Genomic DNA, 542 nt, shown 5'->3' with positions numbered 1-542 from the left:
CAGGAATGTTTACAAATAGGGGCTGTAAAAGTTTATGAATGCTAGAAAATCCCCTAGAAACATCATTAATGAAAGGCAGACATTAACTCACCAGACTAAAGCAGTCAGAGCTGACAGAAGATTATCGCTCCTGTAAGTTGAAAATTATCAATTTTTAATTACCTTGTGCGGCAGTATCTTGTAATTGTGTTTTTATTTTTCAGAGATGGAGCTTCTGTTAACTCTCCAAACACCAAAACCTGACGCAAACAGCAGAATGAGTTTGCTGTCCCTAAGGACTAAGACCTGTGAATCTCTCGGGACTGCCCGCTTTGCCTTTCCATGGCTGTTTGCTGCGTATTTGGTTACAAATCGGTTTTGGATGGAGCGGTTATGTATGCTGTGTGCAGGGGTAGGTCTGCTGGCAGTCAAATTCCTCCCAAAGGGCCCAGTACACGTACATAATAGGAGGAGCATCCGCAGCATTACAGCTTGCAGCAAACGCATCTCATGCAAAAGAGAGAAGAGCAAGGAGAAAAGGGAGAAAACTTTAGAGAAGGGAA

This window comes from Buceros rhinoceros, unplaced genomic scaffold, assembly GCF_000710305.1.
Source record: "Buceros rhinoceros silvestris isolate BGI_N320 unplaced genomic scaffold, ASM71030v1 scaffold20142, whole genome shotgun sequence".
Lineage (NCBI taxonomy): Eukaryota > Metazoa > Chordata > Aves > Bucerotiformes > Bucerotidae > Buceros > Buceros rhinoceros.
The sequence above is the reverse complement of the archived record's forward strand: the minus strand, read 5'-3'. Positions refer to the sequence as shown.